Source organism: Liolophura sinensis, chromosome 3 (assembly GCF_032854445.1).
Source record: "Liolophura sinensis isolate JHLJ2023 chromosome 3, CUHK_Ljap_v2, whole genome shotgun sequence".
NCBI lineage: Eukaryota > Metazoa > Mollusca > Polyplacophora > Chitonida > Chitonidae > Liolophura > Liolophura sinensis.
In genome coordinates, this window is record NC_088297.1 from 3,790,284 (window position 1) to 3,806,580 (window position 16,297).

Below are 16,297 nucleotides of genomic sequence, written 5' to 3' on the forward strand. Positions count from 1 at the left end.
TCTACATGTGTATTGTACATGCCTGGATCAAGTTGCATTGAGCATGGATCACATTTCTACATGTGTATTGTACATGCCTGGATCAAGTTGCATTGAGCATGGATCACATTTCTACATGTGTATTGTACATGCCTGAATCAGGCTGCACTGAGCATGGATCACATTTCTACATGTGTATTGTACATGCCTGAATCAGGCTGCATTGAGCATGGATCACATTTCTACATGTGTATTGTACATGCCTGGATCAAGTTGCATTGAGCATGGATCACATTTCTACATGTATTGTACATGCCTGGATCAGGCTGCATTGAGCATGGATCACATTTCCACATGTGTATTGTAAATGCCTGAATCAGGCTGCACTAAGCATGGATCACATATCTACATGTGTACTGTACATGCCTGAATCAGGCTGCACTGAGCATGGATCACATTTCTACATGTGTATTGCACATGCCTGGAACAGGCAGCACTGAGCATGGATCACATTTCTACATGTGTATTGTACATGCGTGAATCAGGCTGCATTGAGCATGGATCACATTTCTACATGTGTATTGTACATGCCTGAATCAGGCTGCATTGAGCATGGATCACATTTCCACATGTGTACTGTATATGCCTGAATCAGGCTGCACTGAGCATGGATCACATATCTACATGTGTATTGTACATGCCTGAATCAGGCTGCATTGAGCATGGATCACATTTCTACATGTGTATTGTACATGCCTGGATCAGGCTGCATTGAGCATGGATCACATTTCTACATGTGTATTGTACATGCCTGAATCAGGCTGCATTGAGCATGGATCACATTTCTACATGTATTGTACATGCCTGGATCAGGCTGCATTGAGCATGGATCACATTTCCACATGTGTATTGTAAATGCCTGAATCAGGCTGCACTAAGCATGGATCACATATCTACATGTGTACTGTACATGCCTGAATCAGGCTGCATTGAGCATGGATCACATTTCTACATGTGTATTGTACATGCCTGAATCAGGCTGCATTGAGCATGGATCACATTTCTACATGTGTATTGTACATGCCTGAATCAGGCTGCATTGAGCATGGATCACATTTCTACATGTGTATTGTACATGCCTGAATCAGGCTGCATTGAGCATGGATCACATTTCCACATGTGTATTGTACATGCCTGAATCAGGCTGCACTGAGCATGGATCACATTTATTCATGCATCCCCTAATTTTATAATGAGTGCTTTGGGGACCTCCATGGCACAGTTGGTTAGCACATTAGCCCAGCGTAATGATCCAAGAGCCTCTCACCAATGCGGTCGCTGTGAGTTCAACTCCAGCTTCATCTCCGGCCATACGTGGGAAGGTCTAACAGCAACCTGCAGACAGTTATGGGTTACACCCCAGTATAATGAATACTAATGAAGTCAAACCTAAATCTTCATGCACTTTTACACAAACAGATATAATACCCACTCCTTAGAGGTGTATATATATATATATATATATATATATATATATATATATATATATATATACACATATACATACATATATATATATATATATATATATATATATATATATATATATACACACACATATATATATAGATATGTATAGATATGTCAATGTATATCTTCAAGAGTTGTTCACTAATATGACATATAAAATGGCAGTGTATGGGTGGCGATATCGAACATGTACAAGGACATGTACGCATCATGTGTGACAAACCCTGCATGTTTAGTTATAATATTTATTTAGTTTTATATTTGATTGGGGTTTAACACTATACTCAAAAAAAGTTCACTTATGCAACAAATGACATACAAACTATGCATTTCACCAAGATGCATGTACATGTAATTTATACACGTAATGTGTAGGGATATTCATGTAATGTACAAGGATATACACGTAATGTGCAGGGATATACACGTACATGTAATGTGCAGAGATATACACGTGATGTATAGGGATATTCAGGTAATGTACAGGGATATTCACATAAGGTGCTGGGATATACAAGTAATGTACAGGGATACACATGTAATGTACACGGATATACATGTAATGTACACGGATATACATGTAATGTACACCGATATACATGTAATGTACACCGATATACATGTGATGTACAGGGCTATACATGTAATGTACACCGATATACACGTAATGTACAGGGATATACATGTAATGTACACAGATATACATGTAATGTACACAGATATGCAGGTAATGTACAGGGGTATACACGTAATGTACATGGATATACATGTAATGTACACTGATATACATGTAATGTACTCGTATATACACGTAACGTACACGAATATACATGTAATGTACAGGGATACACACGTAATGTACACAGATATACATGTAATGTACAGGGATATACATGTAATGTACACTGATATACATGTAATGTACACAGATACACACATAATGTACACAGATATACATGTAATGTACATGGATATACATGTAATGTACAATGTATGAGTACATGTAAGTTTCCATCCCACAAGAGATATTTTATGGTATTTATATGCCTCTGAAACTGTATTTTAGGGGACAACATTTTAACTCATTTGCTGAAATTTACATTTAGGATATAATCCTTAAATGTTCCAAAACAAACCCTCAAACACCTGTGTAAGATCAGCACTACTTTTGGCTTGATGACAAAATAATCGTAGTTGGGGATGGAATTTAGGTCAAATACTTGTATACTTTACACCCTGTAGATGTTGGACATATTTTAGTGGTTATAAGCAAATCATCGGAACTTGACCTACTTTCTGTATGTCAACTGCTGTTGCAGGTATATATACATATACGTCATACCTGTCCATCATCACAGTGCACAGGTGATCGGGGTAAGACCTTAACAGTATAACCACTTGTAAAGGTGACAAAATGCACCCCATATCCCAAGTTTAAAGGTGAAACTAAATCACCATATTATTCACAAATTCTGAATGCTATATACATTCACTATTATGCATGTACTTACACTACAGATACTGTATTATACAGGTAATGGCAGATGTACATAAATTATGCAAATTACCACCTACTCTGCACACCTATCAGACACAATATACACCATCGCACAGTACATTTATTGTGCTTTGTGATTTACGTAATACTCAGGATGGGCACAAGGCACCCGATTAATTACAACAACATTTGTTTTTTTTTTTTTCGTTTTGTTTAAGCTCCATTCATATTATCTTTCCTGCGTATACATGTTGTCAATAATGATGAGTGTCATGAGGTCTATACAAGCTCTGTAATTCCTCAACCGTTTCGTATGCTTGCAAAGTGTTTATTACAGCACATTTTGAAGGTATTATTCTGCGTTAACTGATAAAATTACGCTTTTTGTGAAGCCTTGAAACTGCACAATCAAACCAATTTTCTTATGTCTCTAAAATAAAATTAAAAACGTGCATAAATTGCAATGAAATTTGCTCTTTCAAGTGCGAAAGGGTTCAGGAATTAGGTGAAGATACATCATAGCATGAAGGGTTACATGATGACACATCATAGCATGAAGGGTTACATGATGACACATTATAACATGAAGGGTTACATGATGACATATCATAACATGAAGGGTTACATGATGACACATTATAACATGAAGGGTTACATGATGACACATCATAGCATGAAGGGTTACACGATGACATATAACAGGAAGGGTTACATGATGACACATCATAGCATGAAGGGTTACATGATGACACATCATAGCATGAAGGGTTACATGATGACACATTATAACATGAAGGGTTACATGATGACATATAACATGAAGGGTTACATGATGACACATCATAACATGAAGGGTTACATGATGACACATCATAGCATGAAGGGTTACACGATGACATATAACAGGAAGGGTTACATGATGACACATCATAGCATGAAGGTTACATGATGACACATCATAACATGAAGGGTTACATGATGACACATCATAGCATGAAGGGTTACATGATGACAAATTATAACATGAAGGTTACATGATGACACATTATAACATGAAGGTTACATGATGACACATTATAACATGAAGGGTTACATGATGACACATCTTAACATGAAGAATTACAAGATGACACATTATGACATGAAGGGTTACATGATGACAAATTATAACATGAAGGGTTACATGATGACAAACTATAACATGAAGGGTTACATGATTACACATTATGACATGAAGGGTTACACGATGACATAACAGGAAGGGTTACATGATGACACATTATAACATGAAGAATTACAAGATGACACATTATGACATGAAGGGTTACATGATGACAAATTATAACATGAAGGGTTACATGATGACAAACTATAACATGAAGGGTTACATGATTACACATTATGACATGAAGGGTTACACGATGACATAACAGGAAGGGTTACATGATGACACATTATAACATGAAGAATTACAAGATGACACATTATGACATGAAGGGTTACATGATGACAAATTATGACATGAAGGGTTACATGATGACAAATTATAACAGGAAGGGTTACATGATGACACATTATAACATGAAGAATTACACGATGACATTATAACATAAAGGGTTACACGATGACATATAACAGGAAGGGTTACATGATGACACATTATAACATGAAGAATTACATGATGACACATCATAACATGAAGGGTTACATGATGACACATCATAATTTGAAGGGTTACATGATGACACATTATAACATGAAGGGTTACATGATGACACATCTTAACATGAAGGGTTACATGATGACACATCATAACAGGAAGGGTTACGTGATGACATCATAGCATAAAGGGTTACATGATGACACTTCATAGCATGAAAGATCACGTGATGACACATTATAACATGAAGGGTTACACGATGACATATCAGAACATGAAGAATTACATGATGACATTATAACATGAAGGGTTAAGGCGGCCAGCATTATGGCGGGACGAAGCCGGGCTGAGCCCGGGGGAATTACATGATGACACATCATAACATGAAGGGTTACATGATGACACATTATAACATGAAGAATTACATGATGACACATTATAACATCAAGGGTTACACGACGACACATTATAATATGAAGGGTTACGTGATGACACATTATGACATGAAGGGTTACATGATGACAAATTATAACATGAAGGGTTACAAGATGACACATTATGACATGAAGGGTTACATGATGACACATTATAACATGAAGGGTTACATGATGACACATCATAACATGAAGGGTTACATGATGACACATTATAACATGAAGGGTTACGTGATGACACATTATAACATGAAGGGTTACATGATGACACATCATAACATGAAGGGTTACATGATGACACATTATGACATGAAGGGTTACATGATGACACATCATAACATGAAGGGTTACATGATGACACATCATAACATGAAGGGTTACATGATGACACATCATAACATGAAGGGTTACATGATGACACATCATAACATGAAGGGTTACATGATGACACATGGTTTGATCCTGGATCTCCCTTGATATAAATATGACCTCTCTATGGATTACCTGTAAAAGTCTCTCTGAATGAGAGTGGATTAAATTGTTATCTTGCTTACCTATTAACTTACACATGTGTGCACATATACATGTATCCCTGGGTCTCTTAATTCATGTTATTAGGAAGACGTACAGTGTAGAGCATGCAAGCACTGATCACTGTATACGAGCATGCAATCAGGTGCTCAGCAGGGCCATTAACCTAATCACAAATAATGACATGCAATTTTTCATCATGTCACCAGTACGTATAATACCAATATAAACATGAGCTTTATATGCACCTGTACATCAGACATCTATCAGCCTAGATCATACTGGTTATCATTTAAAAAAAAAGCAGATTATCCATTGAAACAGAACAGAGACAATTGCCTCATTAATTGCACTTTGGCTTTCCTTTCAAAAAATACTTTGTGGGTGTAACCTGACCCTGTGAGAAAAAATACGCTCAATCAGTCGGATAAGAAAATTTTGTCAATCTTGCTAAATGAAAAAGATAGAATGCATATTAACCTTTTTTTCAAAATCCTATTACAAAAAAATAGAGGTGTTTTTTTGGGGGGTGGGTTGGGGGTAGAGGTCACTTAGCTGTTTTACATACAATGGAGATGTATAATTTTAATGATGGCCTCACCTGGCTCATTCTGATGAAAATAGCTTAGGAGAGATGGGGGAAAAGGAGAACTGGAAATGAGACAGCTGATTTCAAATTCTTACTAAATCTATACATAGCTCGCTTCACATCTTCATAGCCGACAATGTTAGAGCGACAATTAAGCTCCACAACCAGATAGACGTGGATGTCAAGTCAATATTATCTTAGTACATCCTGTTGCATTCTTCACCAAACTTACAAATAATGGACAGTTAACTGCTACCTCAGAGAGCAGTACATAAATAATGCAGAGCTGTATTAAAGCAAGGTCAAGGACATTTAAGTATATATACAGTTGACATCAGTCTATATTCATAATCACTCTTTTTCTCATTGGGTGAGAGGGACGCTGTTATCTTACCAAGAAACATCTTTGACCCCCTTTTAAATGGTTATTTATAGTTAATGCCATTATGACATTTATAGCTTACATACATGATGCTCTGGTTTCATTAACCACTATGCATCTTTTTTATTTGGTTTTGTGCCTTATTCAAGAACATTTCTCTTATTTAAAACAATGACCAGCATTAGGGTGGGAGGAAACCGCAGAGAGCCCCACAACCATCTGGGGGTTGCCAATGGCCTTCCCACGTATGACCCGTGAGGAAATTAGTCTGGGCTGGACTTGAACACACAGCGACCACATTGGTGAGAGACTCCTAAATGCATATGTTTATCAGCATGATAGTGGGTGTTGATTTTAATACTTAGGGTCTATAGTATACAGCTCAACCAATTCATGTTAGAAAATCTTAAAACAAGTAATTGAGAGGAGATGGCAGTCGATCGTAAAGACAAGATTGATGCCTTTTTTCATCAATGACCACTTCACAGATGTTTACTGTGACAAATACATTCTTCAATAAATTCAAGCCACAAATTCAAGTGACAACAACCTTACCTTAAAGACTCTCGATAAGACATGCAGTTATAACGAGGGTTGTAATGTTTATTCACAGTCATGACAGCGCTGCCTATATTTCCTTCTTGTTTACTCATTTGGCTTTTGCAAAGAGTTGGTTGCTATCACACCATAAATTAACATCAATTCACTAAATAATCCCTTGAATAATTGAGAAGTGGGTCAGCAACCAGCCAAGGCGTCAACCTTGTCCTTATCCCTCCCACTCATTTTTTTTTTTTATTCCTATGTTTTTTTTTTTTTTTGATTGGTGTTTTACGCCATACTCAAGAATATTTCACTTATACGACGGCGACCAGCATTATGGTGGGTGGAAACCGGGCACAGCCCGGGGGAAACCCACAACCATCCGCAGGTAGCTGGCTGACCTTCTCACGTACGGCTGCCAGCATGAGCTGGACTTGAACTCACAGCGACCGCATTGGTGAGAGACTCCTGGGTCATTATGCTGCGCTAGCGCTTTAACCGACTGAGCCACGGAGACCCCCCTATGTTTATTGTGGGAAGTAAATTAACATCACCATGAATCTGACATCACATCCTAAACCAGGTGATCAAAATAACAGCAGAATTTCCAACTCCTGAATGGTGCCAAACAGTAAAAGCCTGTAAATTCATTATTTTAAGTCCAGGTAACTTTGGGTACCGGTACCGTAAGTAAATAGTTGATTTATTCACTTGTTTGATTGGTGTTTTACACCATACTCAAGAATATTTCACTTGTACGAGGGTGGCCAGCATTATGGTGGGAGGAAACCGGCCAGAGCCCAGGGGAACCCCACGACCATCCGCAGGTTGCTGCATCCCGGGAAATAGTTGAAGGCTTACATATTCCTACATAAGTTGTGATTCAATCTATACTAGCCTCAAGACCTCCAAGTGAAAGAACCACGACGAACAAATAACACAAGAAAAACAACAGCATTATCAACAAGTCGGCAAATACTGAAATGACATATTGCTGCTGCTGTTGTTGTTGTCTGATGGGCTAGCGCAGGTAAGGTCTTCAAAATTGTACTTACCGACTTTGAAGTTAAACCACGGCAGATCGAAACAAAAGTTCTCGGCACCACACTTTTCCTCAGTATGCAACCTTTCTTCGAGTGTTAAACTGTCCCGTGCATGGCTGAAAAAGGTCGCTTGTTCGATTTTACCTTCGTTCACGCGAAAACAAACACAGCATTGACTTGACACAGACAGGTGAGCGAAAAGACTGCTTGTTGACTTCCGTACGTGGCTGGCGCATGCGCACATTGCAAACATGTCCTCGTATATGCTGCAGGCAGAAGTGGGACGTACTTGAAACCAATTATCATTTCACACAACACATTTCGATTCAGTGCACGTGGGAATGCAACACAAGCCATTATTATAGCGTCGAGTTACATGTGCATGTATAGCATCCTTATATGTGCGCGCTGCATGTGTGTACAATATACGTGTAGGCACACGTTACAATTTTAGGCCAACATGTACTGATGCAGCCTATATATGTAGCCGTACACGTAGAGCTATTCTAGGGCCGGTGTGTACGTCACTATACCTATACATGCATGAAACTGAAGTATAATCGATCATTGAGGATAATAACTGACTACATGCCTTTAAAAACTTAGCAACAGCTTAGAAAACATCATAAGCTAGGATTTTGCTCATGGATTATTCTAGGACAGGTGCGCACGCTAATACTATTTAGGCAATGATGTACATACAAGAACTCTCGGGATAAAACCCTAACTGGGGTAAATTAGAAGTGGTCGTATTTCATCTGTCACTTGTAGACTAAGCATTTGTCAGCTATCTCACACTATCACTGCTCTGGTTTTACTTTCTTTATGCTGCAGGATTTTATATTCTTCCAATGGCTACAGACAATGTAGGGCCCTATGTATTATCCTTTTGTGAGATAACAGTACGAAAAATTACCTTATCCATGGAAAAGCCACGCAACATCATGCTTGCAGCCATCATCCAGTACTTGTAGGCCCTATAGGCCTATTCTACAGCCTGGTTTCCTCCCACCATCATGCTAGCCGTCGTTGTATAAGCGAAATATTCTTGAGTACAACGTAAAACACCAATTAAATAAATAAATAAATTTATATATTCTATACAGATTCTAGCTACATGTACCTCTATACATGTGATCATAGGGTATTCTCCTTGAATTACATGATTGCCATGAAATTAAAATCTTTATGAATTCCACAAAGTTAGTAACAGTCATTGTCTCAATTTGGAATCGCTCACAAATACATGGATGTGTTATATACCATTTTTGGGTTGAAAAATCCTTTTTTTTTTTTTGATTATGTATCGTACGTGGCTCATTAAGGTTTATTGTAATTAAGCTATTATGCTAAATTACCACATCACTCGCACTTGTCACAAAACTCATCTTCTGGTAGCCTAAATTTTTGATTCTGAAAACTGTTGATATTTGGCGTAGAGTTTTGGGGTTTCAAATACCACCTGTTGTTGCATGCATACATATTGGCATGTTGTATCTTCAATTTATCAAACGTTAAATTTTGCAGAAATAGTAAAAATCTTCTTTACTTTTTTTTTTTTTTTTTTGAATATTCTATATAGGCGTCAAAACAGTCAATCTTATGCCAGCCATCAACCAAAATGAACGTTCCAGGTTAATAATCACCAAACACAAACCACAAAGGAACTAAGAATGTATAAAACACTAAAATTTTAAGACGGATTCGTGCAAAAAGAAGCAGTCAACGGTTTTCGATGATGTTAGATAATAGGCCTACACACGCGATGTTGCCGCATGGATGAAGTCAGTAGCCAGTAAAACCAGATCAGTGACGACAGTGCGATGTAGTTTGTATATAAGACCATGGGTAGAATATTACCCGTGAAATACGCCCTCTTGTTAATTTACCACAGTTAATGTTTTACTCTATATATGTATATCCTTAAAAACAGCAACGCATAACACCCCTTATATATATATCGCCGTGGCTTAAGCAGATTTAGGCGAAAAACAAATGGATTATAGAATCATGTTGCACAAATCTGTACTAATTTTTGAATGCCTGAACGAACTAACCCCAAGCTACCTATTCAGCCTGTTTACCTACACTACACCTGTCTATCAAAATAACCTTCGATCTACAACCTCCATGAACCTCATTCTTCCTAAGCCCAGACGGAATGCCTATAAACATTCCTTTAGATATCCTGGGCTTGCATACGTGGGACAGATTTCCTGTACATGTTTTAAAAAATTCCAGAATGTCTGTCCTTTCCGAAAAATGGAAGTGTTTGTTATGTCAAAATAGGCCTCTGTGTTTATTAAGTGTAGAATTGTCCATGATGCATTACTTTGTATATACCCGGTGATCTCATATTTTATATCATTTTATGTCATCTATATTTTATATATAATACATACACATGTAAATAACCTTTTGTATATTTATTTATTTGTTTGATTGGTGTTTTACACCGTACTCAAGAATATTTCATTTATGCGACGGCGGTTAGCATTATGGTGGTTGGAAACCGGGTAGTGCCCGGGGGAAACCCTCGACCATCGCGATAAACCACCGACATACATTTAATAGCTTATCAGCAGCACTGAAATCATTATCACGGTTTCTTACTTGCCAAAGCGATAAACCACCGACATACATTTAATAGCTTATCAGCAGCACTGAAATCATTATCATGGTTTCTTACTGGCCAAAGCGATAAACCACCGACATACATTTAATAGCTTATCAGCAGCACTGAAAACAATATCATGGTTTCTTACTGGCCAAAGCGATAAACCACCGACATACATTTAATAGCTTATCAGCAGCACTAAACACATTATCATGGTTTCTTACTTGCCAAAGCGATAAACCACCGACATACATTTAATAGCTTATCAGCAGTACTGAAATCATTATCATGGTTTCTTACTTGCCAAAGCGATAAACCACCGACATACATTTAATAGCTTATCAGCAGCACTGAAATCATTATCATGGTTTCTTACTGGCCAAAGCGATAAACCACCGACATACATTTAATAGCTTATCAGCAGCACTGAAATCATTACCACGGTTTCTTACTTACCAAAGCGATAAACCACCGACATACATTTAATAGCTTATCAGCAGCACTGAAATCATTATCACGGTTTCTTACTTGCCAAAGCGATAAACCACCGACATACATTTAATAGCTTATCAACAGTACTGAAAACAATATCATGGTTTCTTACTTGCCAAAGCGATAAACCACCGACATACATTTAATAGCTTATCAGCAGCACTGAAATCATTATCACGGTTTCTTACTTGCCAAAGCGATAAACCACCGACATACATTTAATAGCTTATCAGCAGCACTGAAATCATTATCATGGTTTCTTATTGGCCAAAGCATAGATGCCATGCTTGAGCCCCTGTAACCGAGATAAACTGACAAGTGGTCGGATTTCACCGGTAATATCTGTATAACCAAAAACATACAGCACAGAGAGTAAAACCAGGGCAGCGACGAAAGTGTGAAAACTGCCAATGGTCACACCTAACCGGTGAAATACAGCCTCTTGTCAGTTTACCTGTTAGGGTTTTATTCAGACTGTTCATGTAACTGCATAAATTACAGTGGCAACTTACACGCCCCTAACACCACGACTTAAGCAGAATTAGATATAAAAAAAAACGCAGTGATGTTGTAATTTATTACTCCTCATGCACTGATATAAAATTACTCAAAATTCTGTATTGCCATCACATTTAACGTACAATAACATTTTATGACCCTTTTCCTCCGATCACACTGCCGTCGCTGCTCTGGTTTTACTCTCTGTGTTGTCTTTTATATTGCAGACAGTTAAACTATGGCTAGGGTAGACATGCATCGTGGATACAAAGAAGGAAAAACTTCATCACATTGTAATCCTGGGCCCTCAATAAACATCAAATCAGGATTAACTCGGTACTCGGTGCCGTTGATCTCGCGCATGGGTTTGCTGATATCAAGTTTGCCTTTGGCCATTGTCATGGCACTCCTCAGAAACGTGTGCATCCGGGCGGCCATCTTGAATGCATGGGATTCAGCATTCCTGATCTTGTTTGTGTCACTCTTGTTGTTTATGGGTTGCTTGCCAGCTGTTGTGATCTTGTTTGTCTCTCTCTTGCTGATAAGGCATTGCTATTTAGCTGTGCTGATCTTGTTTGTTGCTGTCCTGCTCATCTTGTCTGCCTATCTTGTTAATAATGCCTTGCTAATTAGCACAGTATATGTACTCACACCTAACGACTCCTCGTCGTCAAATGACTGAAACATTGTTAAGTGACAACATATTGTGACAAATCGTGTCAACTTTGGTGTCAGTGTATTTAATTTTGTTTGCTCTACACGTTTCAGTATTGCCTGTGATTGAAGCGCCCACTGGGGTCAATGGGTGTCATGTGAAAGAGAAAAAAGAAAGGTTTATATTGAAAAAATTGTTGTTTTCTTTTTCAAAAAATAAGAGATAATTGAACATTAAAGTTTGGGAAAGTAATAACTAGTCCCTTGACTGGTTCGGCTACCTCGAACAACCGACTATTCTGATCTAGTATCGTGCCAAAGACACCAGATATGACACCCTGCCCAAGCCACATTATACTGATACAATTAAGACGTACAGCATGGAGAGTGAGACCAGAGCAGCCACGACAGTGTGATGGTTGGCAAATGGTCACACGTTGCCGCTGAAATACGGCCTCTTTCAGCTCAGTGACCTCAGTCATGGTTTTATTCTAACTGTTCATGTAAATGTATAAATAGAAGCAATTTACACGCCCCCCCTAGCAACATGTCCAGCCGGTCCTGTTTCCTTGCTCATGTGTCTCAGTGTTAAGCCCCAAGTAAGGCAGCAACGAGTTCCATTTTTAAAGGAGAAGAAAACTTAAAAACATTAAACCATAGGCTGAAAAGAGCACATTTTTTTTTTTAGCTGGTGGTGCTTGCTGCATACACGTAAAGCCTGAATATAGCAAAGCTGGTATAAATCGCGGAGTCCATCGCGTCCTCCATCTGTAACACCTTGTAATTTATGTTGGGGGTGTGTTGCCTCTCAGCCAATGAGAGTCTTTAAAACTGCCGGCTTGTTCGTGTAAACTCGCAGCCTACGTCCCATATTCCGGTTTCCCGATCGTCAAGTGGAAAACAAACTGTACTGTTCGCTACCTTATGGGAAGAAGAGTTCTACCGGAAATATACTAACTGCACTTAGGCGGTTTCCGACATCAGTTTTCCTCCTTACACAGATGACTTCAGGACTAATTCTTTGGCCAAATGGAGTTGCCCATAGTGGATTTTGGCGCTGACTTTATTTATAATATATCAACTTGAGGTACATATTAGAATTTTTTTATGACATGCACCTGCGAGGAAAAATGCATACTCTTTTCAATGGTATTTGAATGATATTTAAATTTTCTTCTCCTTTAAAGTCGTTGGTATTACCTGGCTGGGGTCAGTGTTTAAGCTGGATGAGCTGAAATGCCATCCACGCATGCACACGCCTATGAAACGTTTCAAACATGGTATGTACTTGAAAGCTACTCGTACTTTATGTCATCATGATTAAATTCTGAACTTTAATAGGATTTGCGGTGTTTTACTGACAGGATGTTGCCGGTACAAATCACATGGTCTCCACGAGACCAATTTTCAGTAATCTAATAGGCCAAATACCGACAGCTGATATTTAATTCCTGTGTTTGGGCATACACCTAATTTAGTTCCTGCGTTTGACTGACATCTAATTCACTTGGCGATTAGCTTCACTGATAGAGGAAACCAGGGTGCCAGGGGTAAACCACCAACCTTTGGTAACTTACTGACGAACTTTCAAATGTTGTATAGATATGCACGCTACATTGACACCTGCATGCAGGTGAACGAACGTTAGACTTGTCAACACGTGCGTCATTGATTGCTTATTGTCACCAGTGAATAGTGAGAGTGGAGGAACCTAGAAATTCCCTGTCCAAGGTGGGGATTGAACCCGAACCCAGCGATTGAGTGAGTGAGTGCTTGGGGTTTAATGTCGTACTCAACAATTTTTCAGTCATATGACGACGAAGGAATCATTTGGGGTACATGTACGTGAAATGTGCCTCCTTGTTGCAGGACGGATTTCCACCGCTCTTTTATTTAGTGCTGCTTCACTGAGACGACTTACCGAAGGCAAGTAAGCTGCCCCGCCCGAGCCATTATACTGATACGGGTCAACTAGTCGATGCACTATCACCTTCATGCTGAACGCCAAGCGAGGAAGTTACAACTTCCTCTTTTAAAGTCTTAGGTGTAACTCGATCAAGGATTGATCCTGGATCTACCGGTCCCGAAGCGGAGGCTCTACCAACTGTGCTATCCGGGTCTGTCCCAGCGATTGAAAGGCGAGATTCTTAACCATTCTGCCACAATCCACTCAACAAAAGCAGTACGATCTATAGTTGCAATATGTATCTATTTAGCCATTACCTTTGTCTTTGCTGTCTGGTGTAATAATTTTCATTTACTTGATTGGTGTTCAACGCCGAACTGAAGAATATTTTATATATGTGACTACAATGGCGGTCAGGATATAGCCAGAGGAACCCAAGTACTTGGTGTAAATCATCAAACTGTACCAATTAAGAACACAGCTAACATCAAGAAAGATAGAGAGATTGATTTCGTTCTCCCAATGACATCAACTGACAGCAGAGAGTGAAGTGAAGAAAACTGATTTTCAGCCTGAGTAAGCTGACATACCAGAGGTAACCTGGAGTTGACAGAGAAGACCTATCCTGGAGTTGACAGAGAAAACCTGCCCTGGAGTTGACAGACAGGGCCTACCCTGCAGTTAACAGAGAAGACCTGCAGTTAACAGAGAAGACCTACCCTGGAGTTGACACAGAAGACCTACCCTGGAGTTGACACAGAAGACCTACCCTGGAGTTGACACAGAAGACCTACTCTGAAGCCGACAGAGCAGATCTACCCAGGAGTTGACAGAGAAGACCTACCCTGGAGTTGACAGAGAAGACCTACCCTAGAGTTGACAGAAAAAGCCAATCCTGGACTTGATGGAGAAGACCTATCCTTAACATAAAAGACCTACGCTGCAGCTGAGAGAAGATTTACCATGGAGTTGATACAGGACCCCCTTCCTGGAGCTGACAGAAAAGACCTTTCTTGGACTTGACAGAGAAGACCTACCCTCGAGCCCACAGAAAAGAATGCTTGGCGTTCAGCATGAAGGGGGATAGTGCAACGACTGGTTGACCCGTATCAGTATAATGGCTTGGGCGGGGAGGCTTACTTGCCTTCGGTAAGTCGTCTCAGTGAAGCAAGCACTAAATAAAAGAGCGGTGGAAATCCGTCCTGCAACAAGGAGGGCACATTACACGTACATGCATCCTAATGATTCCTTCGTCGTCATATGACTGAAAAATTGTTGAGTATGACATTAAACCCCAAGCACTCACTCGCACTCATAAATTCCGCCACAACAGACATGGTGACGAAAATACTACTCTGCACTTCTGTCCTATATCACGCAGTGGTAAAGAATCGCTTATAAATTCCTGCATGCCCCACAATGGATTAGCACTTTGCCCAAGGCCAACCTGTGAACAAAATTTCACGCAAATCCCTGCATAACTCAAACTGTAATTTCTCAGGACAAACTGGCAAAAAACATACAAGAAATATTGAACTATACTTCTGACTTGATTTTTCGCCATAGCCACTCTTCTCTGTCTTTCATACAGGCTTAAAAATCAGGCAAGTCAACACAAGCTGCTTTAGTTCAAATACAAAATTTATCTGTACATTTACACATATATATACAAATACATAGGCATCTCATAATGGAGCAGTTATGGTACCTGTCTCACAGATTCTTTTTCTGTTGGAAATGACTAGCTGCCAAATCAACTAAACATGCACTGGAAGAGTTAGAATAATGATGTTAGATTTTAATCACATGTTTTACTATGAGTTCAATGTTGTTTTGGTCCCAGTTTAATATTTTGTTGTTAATCACAGACAAGATTCACTTATTCAATAAATAATGTACACTTTGTACATGAAGATTTTACTACTGTTGCAAATAAACAAA

At 38.9% G+C, this 16,297-nt stretch overlaps 1 protein-coding gene across 1 annotated transcript in view; it reads right to left on the reverse strand.

The window, feature by feature from the left end:
* Nucleotides 1–8,349, reverse strand: part of LOC135463673 (rho GTPase-activating protein 18-like) — a 63,063-nt gene extending 54,714 nt beyond the window's left edge. The window contains exon 1 of the mRNA XM_064741053.1: nt 8,202–8,349. The gene's annotated coding sequence lies outside the window, so the exon portion shown is untranslated. The remainder of the gene's footprint in view (nt 1–8,201) is intronic.
* Nucleotides 8,350–16,297: the final 7,948 nt, after the last annotated feature.